We start from the raw sequence: 18,313 nt of genomic DNA on the forward strand, positions 1-18,313 counted from the left end.
CTTCTTCTTCTTCTTCTTCTTCTTCTTCTTCTTCTTCTTCTTCTTCTTCTTCTTCTTTCTTCTTCTTCTTCTTCTTCTTCTTCTTCTTCTTCTTCTTCTTCTTCTTCTCTTCTCTTCTTCTTCTTCTTCTTCTTCTTCTTCTTTTTCTCTTTTCTTCTTCTTCTTCTTCTTCTTCTTCTTCTTCTTCTTCTTCTTCTTCTTCTTCCTTTGGACTTATAAACAACTAATTTCTCACAGTTCTAGAAGTCTATGGCCAGGGTGCCAGTAAGGTCAGGTTCTGCTGAGAACCCTCTGTCAGGTTGCAGACTGCTAAGTTTCTGTTGTATCACCACATGGTGGAAGGGCTGAGAGATAACTATCTCTCTTAAGGTTGCTTTTTACATTTTGAACTTTTTTTTTTCTTTTGAAATGTAAATTTTCATAGGTCTTCTTTTTGTTGTTGTTGTTTTTTTCATTACTATTGTCTGGAGTTTGGTGAGCACATGCACTCTAACAGATTCTAATAATTCTAATTCTCTAATAATTCTAATCTAATGCAGATTCTTCTTCACCTCACAAGAGTTTTCTATGAAGTCATTGCTTATTATGTTCAGCCTCCCTCAGAATATTTCTTAGGTTGGATCTCTGTTTTTCTCTCCTTCTAAATAACATTTTTCCCCTTATTTTCAGCTATGTCCTCTATATTCTGAAGAAACACTGAAGTCCTTCCACCATATGTCACTGATTTGATATTCTATAAATTTATTATGTTCTCTTCTCCAATGCTGATTTTTAATTTGTGATTGCTCAGATTCTGTACTGTTCCCATCTGCCATCTCCTTTTGTTTCCTTGCCTCTACTTCTCACCCCCGGATATTTACTAGTTCATATCTGCTTCAGTCAGATGTCTTCTAACAATTTCTAATGTTTTGTTTATAATGGAAGTCAATATTTGCAACTATAACTCTCAGCCATTAGCATTTTTAAACATATGCATGAATTATTTTCCTTTTACTAGTTTGGAATAGTGAACCACCAATTCAGGTCTGAATCTGTTAAAAGATAAAGTTGACTATCTCTTGTACCACTTATTGCCCACTTGGGTATTGGTAGCTTTCCTGTACAAATGAAAAGGAAGCTTGATGGGCCCAATGGGTGATACTTAAGCATGTGATTTTTAGGAGTCTAACATCAGCTGTTATACTTTCCTTGCTAATTACCAAGGCACTGTTGGCAGTGTTATTCCTGCTTTCTACTGAGAAAAAAAAAATATTTGGCTACCAAAAATCCCAGAATGCACTTAGCCTTTGTGTCTCTTTCCTCGTATGCTGACTGTTGGGATTTATGGTCTCTAAATAATACATAGAGATAAGCTAAGATCAGACAATTTCCAGTTGCAGGAAACAACACACTCTAGATATGTTTTAAAAAGACATTGGTTCAAAACACAGGGAATTGGGTGCTAACAAAAATCACTGAAGGGAAATCAGGCTTTAATGACTACCAGAGCAATACCATTGAAATAACCCACCAGAAAACTATAATCCTTACTAAAAGTAGGAGATTAGATTAGAGATTACAGAGACAAGGAGGGCACCTCTGAAGCTGTGACCCAAAGAACAGCTGATTCCAGAGAATCAGAGGCCAGTACCTCCACAACTACTTCCTGGCAGTCACAGTCATGAAGTGAGTGACTAAAGAACAAAATTCTGAGTTGGACCACAAATGCTTCTTGCGTCTGCCTCTGTAAACCATGCTCGAGAAAGGAACTTGGCAGACTATGTTCCCCAGACCTAGTCCAATCAGCAAATACAGTCACACTCCTCTGTTTACAATTTGTCTATGGCCTCATTCACCATGACACCAGAGTTGAGTCTTTGCGACAGAGCTTGTGTGTGGCCTCTTGTTCCAAAGAATGTAACAGATATACTATTGGGCCCTCTAAAGAAAAAGTAATGCCAACCTCTACTCTAGAAGTCAGTGACTGGAATGCCATTTTAGAAAAAAAACTAACAAGTATACAATGGTGTCTGCCAGAAACAACACCCAAAGACACACGGGTGCTTTCCCTATCATAGGCAGTCTCATCTAACAGAGATAACCTAATTCTTATCCTCAATCTCAGCTTCAAAGGAGTTTTTATTTTTTTTATTTTATTTTTAATTTTTTATTGGTGTTCAATTTACTAACATACAGAATAACCCCCAGTGCCCGTCACCCATTCACTCCCACCACCCGCCCTCCTCCCCTTCTACCACCACTAGTTCGTTTCCCAGAGTTAGCAGTCTTTATGTTCTGTCTCCCTTTCTGATATTTCCCACACATTTCTTCTCCCTTCCCTTATATTCCCTTTCACTATTATTTATATTCCCCAAATGAATGAGAACATATAATGTTTGTCCTTCTTCGACTGACTTACTTCGCTCAGCATAATACCCTCCAGTTCCATCCACGTTGAAGCAAATGATGGGTATTGTCATTTCTAATAGCTGAGTAATATTCCATTGTATACATAAACCACATCTTCTTTATCCATTCATCTTTCGTTGGACACCGAGGCTCCTTCCACAGTTTGGCTATCGTGGCCATGGCTGCTATAAACATCGGGGTGCAGGTGTCCGGGCGTTTCACTGCATCTGTATCTTTGGGGTAAATCCCCAATAGTGCAATTGCTGGGTCGTAGGGCAGGTCTATTTTTAACTATTTGAGGAACCTCCACACAGTTTTCCAGAGTGGCTGAACCAGTTCACATTCCCACCAACAGTGTAAGAGAGTTCCCTTTTCTCCGCATCCCCTCCAACATTTGTTGTTTCCTGCCTTGTTAATTTTCCCCATTCTCACTGGTGTGAGGTGGTATCTCATTGTGGTTTTGATTTGTATTTCCCTGATGGCAAGTGATGCAGAGCATTTTCTCATATGCATGTTGGTCATGTCTATGTCTTCCTCTGTGAGATTTCTGTTCATGTCTTTTGCCCATTTCATGATTGGATTGTTTGTTTCTTTGGTGTTGAGTTTAATAAGTTCTTTATAGATCTTGGAAACTAGCCCTTTATCTGATATGTCATTTGCAAATATCTTCTCCCATTCTGTAGGTTGTCTTTGAGTTTTGTTGACTGTATCCTTTGCTGTGCAAAAGCTTCTTATCTTGATGAAGTCCCAATAGTTCATTTTTGCTTTTGTTTCTTTTGCCTTCGTGGATGTATCTTGCAAGAAGTTACTGTGGCCGAGTTCAAAAAGGGTGTTGCCTGTGTTCTTCTCTAGGATTTTGATGGAATCTTGTCTCACATTTAGATCTTTCATCCATTTTGAGTTTATCTTTGTGTATGGTGCAAGAGAGTGGTCTAGTTTCATTCTTCTGCATGTGGATGTCCAATTTTCCCAGCACCATTTATTGAAGAGACTGTCTTTCTTCCAATGGATAGTCTTTCCTCCTTTACCGAATATTAGTTGCCCATAAAGTTCAGGGTCCACTTCTGGGTTCTCTATTCTGTTCCACTGATCTATGTGTCTGTTTTTGTGCCAGTACCACACTGTCTTGATGACCACAGCTTTGTAGTACAACCTGAAATCTGGCATTGTGATGCCCCCAGATATGGTTTTCTTTTTTAAAATTCCCCTGGCTATTCGGGGTCTTTTCTGATTCCACACAAATCTTAAAATAATTTGTTCTAACTCTCTGAAGAAAGTCCATGGTATTTTGATAGGGATTGCATTAAACGTGTATATTGCCCTGGGTAACATTGACATTTTCAGAATATTAATTCTGCCAATCCATGAGCATGGAATATTTTTCCATCTCTTTGTGTCTTCCTCAATTTCTTTCAGAAGTGTTCTATAGTTTTGAGGGTATAGATCCTTTACATCTTTGGTTAGGTTTATTCCTAGGTATCTTATGCTTTTGGGTGCAATTGTAAATGGGATTGACTCCTTAATTTCTCTTTCTTCAGTCTCATTGTTACTGTATAGAAATGCCACTGATTTCTGGGCATTGATTTTGTATCCTGCCACGCTACCGAATTGCTGTATGAGTTGTAGCAATCTTGGGGTGGAGACTTTTGGGTTTTCTATGTAGAGTATCATGTCATCGGCGAAGAGGGAGAGTTTGACTTCTTCTTTGCCAATTCGAATGCCTTTAATGTCTTTTTGTTGTCTGATTGCTGAGGCTAGGACTTCCAGTACTATGTTGAATAGCAGTGGTGAGAGTGGACATCCCTGTCTTGTTCCTGATCTTAGGGGAAAGGCTCCCAGTGCTTCCCCATTGAGAATGATATTTGCTGTGGGTTTTTCATAGATGGCTTTTAAGATGTCGAGGAATGTTCCCTCTATCTCTACACTCTGAAGAGTTTTGATCAGGAATGGATGCTGTATTTTGTCAAATGCTTTCTCTGCATCTAATGAGAGGATCATATGGTTCTTGGTTTTTCTCATGCTGATATGATGAATCACATTGATTGTTTTACGGGTGTTGAACCAGCCTTGTGTCCCAGGGATAAATCCTAATTGGTCATGGTGAATAATTTTCTTAATGTACTGTTGGATCCTATTGGCTAGTATCTTGTTGAGAATTTTTGCATCCATGTTCATCAGGGATATTGGTCTGTAATTCTCCTTTTCGGTGGGGTCTTTGTCTGGTTTTGGAATTAAGATGATGCTGGCCTCATAGAACGAATTTGGAAGTACTCCATCTCTTTCTATCTTTCCAAACAGCTTTAGGAGAATAGGTATGGTTTCTTCTTTAAACGTTTGATAAAATTCCCCTGGGAAGCCATCTGGCCCTGGACTCTTGTGTCTTGGGAGGTTTTTGATGACTGCTTCAATTTCCTCCCTGGTTATTGGCCTGTTAAGGTTTTCTATTTCTTCCTGTTCCAGTTTTGGTAGTTTGTGGCTTTCTAGGAATGCATCCATTTCTCCTAGATTGCCTAATTTATTGGCGTATAGCTGTTCATAATATGTTTTTAAAATCGTTTGTATTTCCTTGGTGTTGGTAGTGATCTCTCCTTTCTCATTCATGATTTTATTAATTTGAGTCTTCTCTCTCTTCTTTTTAATAAGGCTGGCTAATGATTTATCTATCTTATTAATTCTTTCAAAGAACCAACTCCTGGTTCTGTTGATCTGTTCCACAGTTCTTCTGGTCTCGATTTCGTTGAGTTCTGCTCGAATCTTTATTAACTCCCTTCTTCTCTTGGGTGTAGGATCTATTTGCTGTTTTTTCTCTAGCTCCTTTATGTGTAAGGTTAGCTTTTGTATTTGAGTTCTTTCCAGTTTTTGAATGGATGCTTGTATTGCGATGTATTTCCCCCTTAGGACTGCTTTTGCTGCATCCCAAAGATTTTGAACGGTTGTATCTTCATTCTCATTAGTTTCCATGAATCTTTTTAATTCTTCCTTAATTTCCTGGTTGACCCTTTCATCTTTTAGCAGGATGGTCCTTAACCTCCACGTGTTTGAGGTCCTTCCAAACTTCTTGTTGTGATTTAGTTCTAATTTCAAGGCATTATGGTCTGAGAATATGCAGGGGACAATCCCAATCTTTTGGTATCGGTTCAGACCCGATTTGTGACCCAATATGTGGTCTATTCTGGAGAAAGTTCCATGTGCACTTGAGAAGAATGTGCATTCAGTTGAGTTTGGATGTAAAGTTCTGTAGATATCTGTGAAATCCATCTGGTCCAGTGTATCATTTAAAGCTCTCGTTTCTTTGGAGATGTTGTGCTTAGAAGACCTATCGAGTATAGAAAGAGCTAGATTGAAGTCACCAAGTATAAGTGTATTATTATCTAAGTATTTCTTCACTTTGGTTAATAATTGATTTATATATTTGGCAGCTCCCACATTCGGGGCATATATATTGAGGGTTGTTAAGTCCTCTTGTTGAATAGATCCTTTAAGTATGATATAGTGTCCCTCTTCATCTCTCACTACAGTCTTTGGGGTAAATTTTAGTTTATCTGATATAAGGATGGCTACCCCTGCTTTCTTTTGAGGACCATTCGAAAGGTAAATGGTTCTCCAACCTTTTATTTTCAGGCTGTAGGTGTCCTTCTGTCTAAAATGAGTCTCTTGTAGACAGCAAATAGATGGGTCCTGCTTTTTTATCCAGTCTGAAACCCTGCGCCTTTTGATGGGGTCATTAAGCCCGTTCACATTCAGAGTTACTATTGAGAGATATGAGTTTAGTGTCATCATGATATCTATTCAGTCCTTGTTTTTGTGGACTGTTCCACTGAACTTCTTCTTAAAGGGGAATTTTAAGAGTCCCCCTTAAAATTTCTTGCAGAGCTGGTTTGGAGGTCACATATTCTTTTAGTTCAAAGGAGTTTTTAAAATGGAGTTTTTGTTTTCAGACTTTTGCAGTATAGGAGGCCACATTGGGAGAAAGCTGGAGTGAACATGAGTGCCATTTCACTATATTCACCACATCCAATCCTTTTGAAAAGTAACATTTATACACACATTTCTCCTTGTACTTAAACTTCCAATAACAATGGCAACCTAAACTATCCATTGCCATACAGATATGAACGTGTTTACCTTCTCTCCAAGAGGGTAGAATCGGAGTCATCAGAGATTATATTCACTGTAGGTAATACTCATTCCTCTTCTGTTCAGCCCAAATGCCATCTTAAACATGTTGTCCCATTATTGTTTCATTCCTCTTTCCTCCAGGCTGAATATGGAAGTAAAGTTGAGCTATTTTTGGCATGATGGGTAGGGACAGCATTTAGGAATGGGACAATAGGCAATGAAAGGAGTTCTAATCCCTGGCAATGGCTCAAACTATCATCCAGCCTTAGACCACAACCCAAATTAAAATATGAGAGAGAAATAACTTTTAAGGCACTCTATTTTGGACTCTATTACTACAGCAGCTGAGATTGTTCTCTTATGCATAAATCTAACACTTCAATTAAAAAATGACATCAATGACACATCTTCTATTAGAAAATGACAGAAGGGAAAAGGAGAAAAAGTAATTAGTAGGTTAGATATATACCTAACATAAACAAAAAGAAATTATGTATTTCTATTAGTAGTCATGAGATCTGTGCCACATGGTCTTGCTTTCATGCAACCCTTAGCTTGCTACTTTTGTTGGTTTATTTCTTTGACCTGTAGGTAGATCCAAGACCATTCCTCAAAGATATCTGGCTCTTTCATGGTCTTGCCTGAATACTCAATTGGTCTTCCATTAACTTTTACTGCTAGATTAGTCAGTATTGAAGACAGTGCAGAGATCATTTGACCCCAGACACATTCCTCTTTGTTCCCATTGTAAAATACTAGCCCTATTTCCCACTGGTAATTAGATAAATCACTGAAGAACACAGTTACTCTAATCTCACCCCAGTTGATAGTGATTAGTTTTATTTTGCTTTGGTTGTTGCAAGAAGAGCCTAAAATGCAACCATTACTATGTCCCCTGTAGAAGCATTTGTTCCTTAAGTAACTTAAAATATTGCCCTGAACCTGGTCTGGGGTATGTATTTCCTAACTTCCTTCTGAGAAAAAGAAATTGGCATTTCTAATGAAATTACTTAGGCACCATTGCATACTTGCCTGATGAACTTTAATAAGCCTAAGATCTGTTCTGGAAAAATACTCACTCATCCACCATTTAACTGTCAGTCGACTGTCAGAAGTCTAATGATCTCTAATCAGAAAGTCTTTTCTTTATTATCTAACCATACTTTTCTGTAAATGGAACTTGAAAGAGATAAACCTTTGAATTGGTCTGCTTAGGTCCCTTCCCTTGAATAACCTTGAAATAAAGTTTTATCAAGTCCACATAATTATATTGTCAGAACAGGTTTAAAAAAATGGCAGAGATTTTTTTTTGAAGGTGATATTGCTACCGTAGGTTAGAGTATTACTTTCATTTCTGCTCCTTGGTTCCTCAACTTTATATTATGGCTATGTGGGGGTGGGGGAGGGAGCAACATTTACTATACATCTTCTATTTTAAGTCTTTTTTGTTCTGTTGTAGATTTTTATGTCTTTGACATTGGCCTCATGTTACAATGATTGCGGATCATAATTTACTTGGTAACATTTATTTTCTTTCTCAATAGTACTTAAAATAATGATGCTCCTTATAATTCAGGCCAATTAGGGCATGAATCACTGCTTAAGATCATATAATGCATTCTCCAAAAGAGCCTCTTAACCTCACAAGGTACTGTCTTCCAGAAAGTGCTGACATTGAGTCTTCAGAATGTTCTTTCATTACTCTAAAAGGGTATCTTCTTTGGGGTAACAGGAGACATAGTACAACCAGGAAATTCCTCAGGCATCAGGACATTGTCTCACTTTTCTGGTTAAAAAACAAGTCTGTTGTTTAGAAACAACATTATAAGGAATCCTCCAACTGTGAATGAGTTATTCAGTAATTCCATAGATAAGGGTCTATTCCAGAGAGAATAAATCACTATGATGTGGCTCAGAGTAATTAACCTGCTCCCAGTGTTTTTTGGTGTAAGCCAGCATATTTATGTACAGGATTGGTTTCTGTTTTGACAGGTGGGACATTTAACAGTACTGTTAGCCGAATTAGTGTTGGTGAGAGAAAGCCTATACATAAGTGCCAGCATGGCCATTTTGTCCCTGAGCCCCTTGAATAAGCCCTGGAAGAAAGACAGAGACATGCATAAATCCTGCACATGCAATTATTTTTAGGTTCTCACATTTGTGACTTTATTAAACCAGTTGACTCACAAAACAAAATCAAAATTACAGATGTCACAAATATAGTAATACCAATTTACCAATTGGTAGTTAACTGGTACAGTTTGCTGAGCATGTTATGCAAAGGAAAGGAAATGCCAATTCCCTGAGATAGTGGTTTCACTACAGTTTAGGAGACAAAGGAGATTCTGTTTCTCAGACATTTGAATCAGGCTAATGAAAGAGAGAAAAAAAATTCTCCCATTTGAATTGCTGCTTCACTAGAAATATTTTAATAAATATCAACTATACTGTTTATAGCATAGCTCTTAAGATAGTTCACAGATCATAACGCCCCTTTCCAGGGCTTCAAAGTTAAAGAGCTTCATCTTTTAATTTGTAAATCACCAGGATATGGACTTTTCAACCTCAATATTTTCATTCTGGGGGCACCTGGGTGGCTCAGTCAGTTGAGCATCTGACTTTATTTCAGCTCAGATCTTGGTGTCAGGGTTATGAGACTGAGCCTCAAGTTGGGCTCTGTTCTGGGTATAGAGGCTGCTTAAGATTCTTTTTCCCTCTCCCTCAACCCTTCTCTCCCCTCCCCTTCATTCCCTACCTCCTCTCTCTCTCTCTGTCTCAAAAAAAAAAAAAAACATCATTCGGAGGTTAACAATCTACTTCACCATTTGTTCGAATTTCAAACACAGTATTTTAAGCTAGTATTTCAATACTAAGCACATATCACATGCCCTATTGCAAACTGTTTTGGGTGGGTTTTTTGTTTGTTTGTTCGTTTCCCTCAGCAAGCTACAAAATAGCTCAGGGAGGTATGGTTAAGGCTCTGCCTCTGAGCGGTGCTGACAAATGCTGCACAATTTGTTGATACACAAAAACTTATTTTAAATTTAATGATTCTGCTACTCTGTAATCAACTAGTAATTATGGCAACATTTATAGGATTTCTCTTACTATGATTGAGTAAAAACCTCTTTTAGTAAGTTGGCAGCAAGAGCCCAGTTTCTTTTATTTCATTAATAACTAATTGTCAAGGAATTAAAGACCAACACTTTTTTTTTGGTACCATTTGGAGAAACTGAAGGGAAAAGAAGCCATGCTTTGTGTTGAAAGAATTGTAGTCAATAGGAAACAGACACAAGAAGATAGGCTGTCACAAAAGCTAAATCTGTATTTTCATTAATAGTCATAATACTCAGGGATGACCTTTCATGGAAACCTTAATCCCCTTCCCAGAACTATTTCTTTTTTCTTTTTGACTTGACTCCTCTTGTTTTTGTTTTTGCTGCATATAATTAGCAATAAATTCCTTATCCTTTCCAGGCTGTCACTGTCCAATAAAATACATGCATCTTCAATAAATTCCTCTTGAAAAACACTGCATAAATGGTGATTTTTCATAGTCTATAACTTTATCACTTAGTAACTCCCCAAACTCTATGATCACTTTATAAATATGAATTCATAACATCAATTCCATGGATTTTGTTAATTCTCCAAAAAGTTCTATTTCTTTTTTAAATTGATTTTTCTTTATTTTTTTGAAAGGTTTTATTTATTAATTTGAGAAAGAGACCTGGAGCTCAAGTGGTGGAGAGGGGCAAAGTGAGAGGGAGAATCAAGCTCCCGGCTGAGCAGGAAGTCCAACAACTCAAGGCTCCATCCCAGGATTCTGAGATCATGACCTGAGCAGAAGTCAGACGATTAACCAACTGAGTCATCCAAGTGCTCCAATTTATTTTTCTTAATAACAATTTTATTTATGTATATTTGATACACCATAACATTTACTCTTTTAAAGTCTTGATTTTTAGTATATCCATTATTTCTATAAAAGTAGCCACTTTATCCATGAAGCTTTGCCTATAGAAAGACACTTCACCCAGACCAAAAGTGCTAAGTTCAAGAGCTACTTTGTCACTATATACCATCCAGTGCCTCATTTTCTTTTTTTTTTTTTCAAAGATTCCATTTATTTATTCATGAGAGACACAGAGAGAAAGAGAGGCAGAGACGCAGACAGAGGGAGAAGCAGACTCCATGCAGGGAGCCCGACATGGGACTTGATCCAGAGTCTCCAGGATCAGGCCCTGGGCTGAAGGCGGCGCTAAACCGCTGAGCCACCGGGCTGCCCAGTGCCTCATTTTCTAATGGCAACTGGTTCTTCCCCACCTTTATACCCAAACTTCATCAAATATCCAATCCCAGATTTCCATCCATGAGGGTCCATTGACTATAATCACTTTCTGCATATGGTGCTGCATGTGCTGTTATTCAGGATTCAGATGGAGGAAACAAGAACCAATCTACACGCTAGCTATCTATAGCACAAAAAATCAAATACCTAAAGAGAATGAGGCACTTTTAAAATTATTTGATCTCCTTTGTAAGGGAGGGGAGGGGAAGAAGAGAGTCAGAATTTTTATCTTCAATTTTGCCTCTAACAATCAGTTCTATTGTATTCAGTGTATCTTGTCTTTAAGAATAACCCGATTCTGGAAAACCTGGGTGGCTCAGTCAGCTAAGCCTCTGACTCTTGATTTTGGCTAAGGTCATGATCTCAGGGTCATGGGATCAGGCTCCATGCTCAGTGGGGAGTTTGCTTGAGGTGCTGTCTCAGCCCCTCCCCCTCTCTAAAATCAATCTTTTTTTATAAAAAGAATAATCTTGATTTTTAAATTTTCTCCTATCCTCTAGATCCATTATCTCCTAGCTTATTAGTTCAGTTCCTTGTTCTTTTCTCTGTATTCACTAAGTGCTATTCCAGTTTATTCCCAATATCAGTGGTTCCTTTTCTTCCAAGAGCCAATTTGGTACCTTACCTCTTTGCAAAATATATTTTAATTCATTCATTGATGGCAATTTAGGGGGAGTGGTTATTTTGTTTTGTCTTGCATTTGTTTTGCCAACACTATTCACTTTTTAAAAATCCATTGTTTTATGTCCTGGAGTCAACTTATTTTATTGTAGCTATGTGTTCCTTTAGGATGCCAATGTTATCTCATAATAATTAGTTTCTCAGAATCTGTTTTTGTTTGTTTATTTGTTTGTTTGTTTTGGGAAGTTCTTTCTCTTAAAGGTAATGCTTGTTTTCCTAATCTTAGAAATCCCACAGTGAGGGTGCTCTTTCCACTGTGTTTTTCAACAATAAATGTGGCCAAAGCTGCCACATTTATTGTTTGTGCCAGAAAACAGAATATATAGGCCATTTTTAGCCAAGAATATCACCCTTTGGAGTATTGTAGTAACACAGTCTCAGAAGGTAAGCTCCATGCTGAATATTATGTGTCATCTAAAGATCTTCAGAATGACAAAAGTCAGATATGCAAAAACTGAACTTTCTTTTGATTCTCCTTAATTCTCCGAACTAAACTTAGCCTTCAAGGCTCCATTTTGTTTTTACTAAGGACACAGTGTAATCTGCAAGTTCTCATTAAACTCAGTCTGTACTGAATTTAAAACATAACTGTTCATTAAAGAATATTTATTCCCTCTTTCAATCCCCTTCTCCCCAGGGGAGAAAGTTATTTACATACATCTAAGGCTGCAAGGGATAGTTAGCATCTATCCATTGCCACTTTCTTCCCTAGTTTATCTTCACTGGATATATAATCCATATTGTTCTAGAATGACCAATATTCATTCCCTCTGACATCTACTACTGATACCTGTTTTGCTCCCTATTCACTAGGACAATGTAGCTCACCCCACATATTCCTCATCCAAGCTTCAAGGCACATGCAAAGCCATCTGTACTCTCTCAGTCTTCTCTGTGTCATTTTCAAGGGGACCTAGAAATCATTCAGATGCTTATCTGTACTGCTCTTGGCTCATGAAGAGCAGGAGGAAATGGGTAATAGCCTCTCCCTACTAGAACAGCACTGCTCCATTCTTCCTCCACTATAACTGGGGTGCTCTGTGTTGATGTTCCCCTCTCAACAAGTCAGATAAGAGATAGAGCACAGTGCACTCCTAATTTCCAATCGTCAACCCCATTTAAAGCTTTCTACAAGCCCAACCCAGACTTTGGCCTTGAAAGGGATAAAGGCAACATATCTTTCCCAGGTGCCCACATGGGAAGAATCTTTCCTTTCCCAAATTTCAACCTCTTTGCCTTAGACCATAAAGGACTTTTATTATCTATCTTCTGTGCCATGTAAGGGGAAGATATGTACAGTGGAGAGAATCAGAAGTTGACTCCACATCTACTTTCTCTCCAGTCCGTTACATTTTCTTCCTTTAAGTTTTATCTCAGGCAACTCAAAGCTTCTATTTTTATATTTACGTATTTACTTTGGAAATTAAAATTATGTTTCTTTTTCTTCTATTTTGAGACTGTTCTTCCTGGTATGTTGTAACTTAAGAAATCATTCAGAAATACATTTTTCCCAAAATGTTTAGTGTCCTCTCTTTCAGAGGCAATAGAAAGGCACTTAAAGTAATAAGGAGCAGATGTTTCAATGGGTCAGTGGTAGGTGGATAAATAAGAAATTACATCTTTATGAAAAATTAGAAGCCACAGCTCCAAATTTCATACCATTTCCCAAATGTTCCTCTCATAGACTTTTTTTTTTATGAGGCAAAAATATGCTTCTGCATCCCCTGCTTGTTTTTCTAAAATGAATTAATTTGGTACATGCAGTTAGAATCTCCTCCTGGATTCTTCAGGACTCCTGTCTATCCCAACCTAACCTGCTTCGCTTTGCTTGAATGATGGGGGTGGGAAGAAAAATCCAAGAGAAGAGCCTTCTGATCAATTCAAAATCAAGATGAATATAGCAAAAGAACGATTTTATTTTTTTTCTAGTTGATATAGAACCCAAACTGCTAGTAAAAAGATAGACAGTGGGGGGAAGATGAAAGATCTTGCAAACTTCTTTCAGATGGGAAGGTTTGCTTTCTTTCCCTTAAAAAAGAAAAGTAGGCAAGTCACTACACATTTCTCACTCCAAATCCCATTAAACTTAAAATTAATGAAAATTTCTAAAGTCACTGGAAGTAGATGATCTGTCATGCAGTAGATTGTCTGCCGGCCTTCTCAAGATTGTCAATAGGAAATGTGGGTGTGAGGAAGATGCCTGAGAAACTGCTTGCCATTTTTAAGACTAAGGATTTTTTTAATAGCAATTTTACTCAGTTTAATCTGTTTGTGAAGTTAAAATTCTGGAAACAAGGGCGCAGCCAATCTGAAATAACCTTACTGAGGTAAGTTGTTTTGTTTTGTTTTGTTTTTTTCCTTTCTTTGGTCTACTCTAATGGCCTCTTTTGTGCTCTCTAAATAGTAATCATCTAACCCTGTCTCTGCACCTGGAAGTAAAAGAATTCAGCATTATGTGAGGAAGAATGCTCGCCATGACCCAGTTCTATCCTTCACTGCATAACTTTCTCTCCTGAAAGCACTGATTGATTTCAAAGAGACTGCTGCAGAGAGATCGTCTGGGATGTGAAGAGAATTAGAATTGGACCCAAAGGTACAAATGTAACTGGTGCTAAAAATAGCTCACACTTTAGAAAGTTGATTAACACACACACAAAAAGAAGTTATTAAAATGTTCAATTAGAATCTCTGCAGCTTGGAGATTCTATTTTTAATCTTTAAGGTATTATGTATGCAAAATGCAGAAGGGTGTGAACCTTACTAGGAACAGGAAAATAAAGAGAGGGAGCTGCAAATGCTTCCTTTGAGAAGCAGCCACAGAGAGGTTGATGGCAGCAGAAATTATTATTACTGCAAATATGTCCAGTCCATTATGTCCATCCATTATCATGGCAAAAAAATCTTATAATTCTTTTTACTTTGTGATCCCAGAAATTCTTTTTAATATGAATTTTAGAAATTCCATATCCTAGATTTAGTGTTTACTTACATTCATTCTTATACTCCCTGACCACATTAAAAATAGAATATCAATTAATTGTAAATATTAGTTGGTAATATAAAAATCCATTTGCTTCTAGAATTAGCGCAATTATCTATCAGGGTTGCTCAAACAGCAACTTCAAAGTACCCCTTGATTCCTTCTTCAATCTCACTCCTCACAGCCAATCACCAGGTCATGTCAATTTTGCCTCTTAAATAACACTCAAATCACCCACTTCTCTCCATCCCCATGGTTACAGCTCTAGTCCAATCTACCAAACTCTCCTGCCTAACCTATTACAAAAACCTCCCTACACTTTCCCAAATGCACTGTGTTCTCCTCCTCTATCCATTCTCCATTTTGCACAGTAATTGAAATCACAACATATGGCTATTTATTTCTCTTTTTAAAAACTTCTGGGGGCACCTTGGTGGCCCAGTGGTTGAGCATCTGCCTTTGGCTCAGGTTATGATCCTGGGGTCCTAGGATCAAGTTGTACATTGGGCTCCCAGTAGGGACCCTGCTTCTCCCTCTACCTACCTCTCTGCCTCTCTCTGTGTCTCTCATGAATAAATAAAAATTAAAAAAAAACCCTTTCTGATGATTTCTTCTCACTGTTAAGTAGTCCAGTATCCTCAATAGGTTTTAAAAAACCTTCACAAGCCAGCTCCTGCCAAGTCTCCACCTCATGTGGGTATTCACCTTGCTTCACCTTGCTTTCTCTGCTCTAGGACAAGGAGCTTCTTGTGGTTCTTCAAATTAACATCTTTTAACTGAGGGGGGTTTTGTATGCTCTTTCCTCTGCCTGAAATGCTTGTCTCTTTGGCTGGCTAACTTCTCATTTTTAGAGTCATACCCCAAGAATGCCTCTATTATATGTAAAAGACATGTTTTCCTATATGTCTTCATATCCTTAATCATACTACTGGTTATTCATATAATGTCTCCTTACCTTGCTAATATTTATGACAGCAGTGACATGATCATTGTATTTCTTGGCACCAAGTGTAGTTCGTGGTTAATTAAATAATAATTACTTATTAGATGAATGATCGAATGAAGTGCCATTCTATATATAATATAGAAACTAAAAAAAGGAGAGTCTTTTTTTGCTCAAAGGAAAATGAAAGGGAGGAAAGCTTTCAGAGAAAATTATGTTTACTATGGGTCTTGAAAAATAAGCAGGATGTCAGGTAGAAAGAGCTGGTGGATTGTTCCCAGAACTGGGACTGGTACAGGTGAAAGCACTGAAGTGAATGAAGTGTTTGGGGCTTGGTGAGTTCTCTGTGACTAGACTAGATGAGGAAGGAAATTATTATAGCTACTGTTGGTAAAGATAATTCAGGTTCAGGATGTTACAAGCTTTTATGCTATCTCCTAAGTAGTTCAGTTCTAACAGGGGAGCAAAATGATCATAACAATTAATAAAATTGCACAGGTGTTAGCATATTACTAGTGTAAGCACTTGATACAACACATGTACCTTTTATTTTCTTTGACTAAAATTGTTGTCAAGTGAATTAATTCATCTTCAAATATAAAACATTTATATCATAACAGGTATCTCATATATAGTCTATGTTTATGCAAAGTTTCTTAGAGAAAAATTAATTTTCTAGAAAGAAAAATTTATCTTTTTAATTCAATAAATTTGCAACTTTAAGATTTTTTCTTTTCTAAAAAGATTCCTTTAGGCAATGGAATTTTCCCATTGATTCTACAAACTGGCAGTGTTTGGAATAAACAGATATAAATGCCAAATGAGGAAATTCATTAATTCTTAAAATATATCTAGAAAATGAAACATATTTCAATATTCTTAAAAGGGGACAAAGTTAATAGTTAGCCATGCAAGAAGAAATAACTCTTTGCTGCCATCTGATGGCAGCCCATTTTGCCACTGGACTGTTTCTTCTGGTCCCACTTCAAGCCCTGGTGAAGATAATAGGCCAGTTTAACCAATGAACAGTCTATTGAGGATCCAAGAGAATGTGTTCCAATTGGTATAAAACTTCTCTGACCTGCATAGTTCTTGAAATGTTCAATGGTTGCATTTCTTCTTTAACAATTAGCAGATAGAATGTCAGTAAAATTCATGTAAGGGAGGAAGCAGATTCCTTTGAGACAAGGCAGGAATAACAAGGAATCCTGGAGGAGCTCCTCTTCCTGGCTGTTGTCAACTCAGAACTCCTTGGAAACTGCCTGTAACCAGAGAAAGCTCTCTTGTTCCATCTTCTCAAATGATTCCTTGGTACAAACAATCGAGGCTTTTGAGCACTGATCATTCATTTAACAAATGTTGAGATACTTTGGTAAACAATGAAGACATGGAACTTATATTGTAGCAAAGGCAGTAGGGAAAAAAGGAAATGGATGAATAAATCAACAGTTGAACATTTTAACAGCTGTTTTGGAGGCAACAAGTATCTGAAGGAATATCAGATAAGAACCTGCATTAGGAAAAATGATCAGAAAAATGTAACAGTGAATTTGAGACCTAGAGGAAGAGAATGAGCTAGGCATGCAGAAATTTGGAATAAGTACATTCTAGACATGGAGGATAGCATGTGTAAAAGGCATGAGATAAGACAGAGCTTGGAAAATTCAGCACATAGAGGATGTTGGAGAGGTATGTTGAGATGGGAAGAGTGATGAAAGATGAAGCGAGGCCTGGACTTTAGGCTGAAAGACCTTTGGGTTTTGTCAATGAAACAAACATTACATAAAGATGTTATTTTAATCCATGATAACTGAAAATACACGAAGGGAGGAGGATATATATAGTGAAAGAGGACAAAACAAAGCAGGACTATAGGAATCACATCCTGTTATATGTCCCTCACACTTGTTTTCTTTCTCTCAACCCACTGACTGTGACTGTATAGTATCCAACCCATTTTTTAAGCCTCCAGCTTTGTAACAAACTGTAATCTCCATCCCATCTTCTAGGTCTGACCTCCAACCTGCTTCTGTCTGAGGATTGATCAGTAGCCATTGCAGGTGAATTATATTTTCCATCTGTGGGCCCTGTTTCCTAGTTTCTTTTTGCAGTCAGAGTCCTGAATCTGGATAACTGTCCACTCTGGCTTTTGGCCAGATCCAACCAAACTTAAGTCTATGCCAGTAGATTGGGTGACCTGAGGATTTCTATGAAGGAAGGGTGTCATGAAAAATCTCCATGAAAAATAAAATTTCTCAGGTTCTAGTCTTAGAAGTCTGTTCATTTTGGAAAGTAGAAATTTGCTAGTAAAAAGAAAATACCTGCATGGAATTAGTGATTTCTGATCTTTATTTTTATCGCTTTAATTCATGCCATTCTGCTATGTTGAATATACCCATATATCTTCTCTGAATATTAACATATCATTTATTCTGAAAGCACATGCAAATTCTATATCTTAACACTAGAATGAATTTAAAAGGGATAGAAAAAACCTAGAGACCACATGGAAAATATTTTTTCTTGTATACAATTTGCCACAAAAAAAAATGACTTCTCACATTCATATTCTAAGAGTTCTAAAACGTATATTTGATACTTTCTTTTTTTTTAAACTGTTTTTTTTAATTTTTATTTATTTATGATAGTCACAGAGAGAGAGAGAGACAGGCAGAGACACAGGCAGAGGGAGAAGCAGGCTCCATGCACCGGGAGCCCAACGTGGGATTCGATCCCGGGTCTCCAGAATCGCACCCTGGGCCAAAGGCAGGTGCCAAACCGCTGCGCCACCCAGGGATCCCATATTTGATACTTTCAACTGAATAAATGCTATTAGAAATTGTGAATAAAT

The 18,313-nt window shown here is 37.5% G+C and overlaps 1 long non-coding RNA gene across 1 annotated transcript in view; it reads left to right on the plus strand.

Annotated features, from left to right (window-relative positions):
• LOC144296993 (uncharacterized) overlaps nt 1-18,005 on the plus strand; it is a 52,896-nt gene extending 34,891 nt beyond the window's left edge. Inside the window, exons 2-3 of the long non-coding RNA XR_013363981.1 lie at nt 13,944-14,132; nt 17,472-18,005. This is a non-coding gene — a long non-coding RNA (uncharacterized LOC144296993). The remainder of the gene's footprint in view (nt 1-13,943; nt 14,133-17,471) is intronic.
• The last annotated feature ends 308 nt before the right edge of the window (nt 18,006-18,313 follow it).

This window comes from Canis aureus, chromosome 25 (genome assembly GCF_053574225.1).
Source record: "Canis aureus isolate CA01 chromosome 25, VMU_Caureus_v.1.0, whole genome shotgun sequence".
Lineage (NCBI taxonomy): Eukaryota > Metazoa > Chordata > Mammalia > Carnivora > Canidae > Canis > Canis aureus.